This window comes from Geospiza fortis, unplaced genomic scaffold (genome assembly GCF_000277835.1).
Source record: "Geospiza fortis unplaced genomic scaffold, GeoFor_1.0 scaffold241, whole genome shotgun sequence".
Lineage (NCBI taxonomy): Eukaryota > Metazoa > Chordata > Aves > Passeriformes > Thraupidae > Geospiza > Geospiza fortis.
Window position 1 is genome coordinate 1,060,981 of NW_005054491.1, and position 830 is coordinate 1,061,810.

Sequence of the window (830 nt, forward strand, 5' to 3'; positions counted from 1 at the left end):
TGGCATCCCCCTGAGCCCTTTCCTGCTCCTGGCATCACCCCGAGCCCTTTCCTGTCCCTGGCATCACCCTGAGCCCTTTCCTGCCCCTGGCATCACCCTGAGCCCTTTCCCACCCGTGGCATCGCCTCTGGTGTCACCTCAACTCTCTGCCCATCCCCAGCATCACTCGGAGCCCCTTCGTGTCACCGGCAGGAGCCCGAGCCCCTTCCTGTCCCAACAGCACTCAAAGCCCCTTCCCATCCCTGGCATCACCCCAAGATCCTTCCCATCCCTGGCATCGTCCCTGGCATCACCTCAAGCCCCTTCCCATTCCACTCATCATCCCTGGCATCGTTCTGAGCCCCTTTCCATCCCCACATTGCCTCTGGCATCACCCTGAGCACACTCCCGACCCCAGCACCGTGCCCAGAATCACCCCGAGCTCCTTCCCGCTCCCGGCCCTGCCCCTGGCGATGTCCTCGGCCCTGTCCCGCCCCCGCCACCCTCCCGAGCCCGTCCGGGCCCGGCGCTCACCGAAGTCGCTCTGGCAGAAGTGCCGGATGCGCTGGGAGCGCCCTTTGGGCGGGCGGCACCTCCCGCAGCGCCCTGCGGGGATAAAGCTGCAGCAATTTAGGGGCCGAGGGGACTCCTGACCCCCAAGAATCCCCCTCGCACAACCTTGGCAGGCGAGGCTGAGGGCCCAGACCCCAGAGAGGGTCGCACGAGGCTCCTGAGAGCCCTGGTGAGGGCTTAGAGGGTCTTTTTTAGGGTCCCCATTTTATCGCCCTACCTGGGCAGCCCAGGACGCCCCCAGCAGGGGCCTGGGGGGGCTGTGGGGACCCCCGAGGATG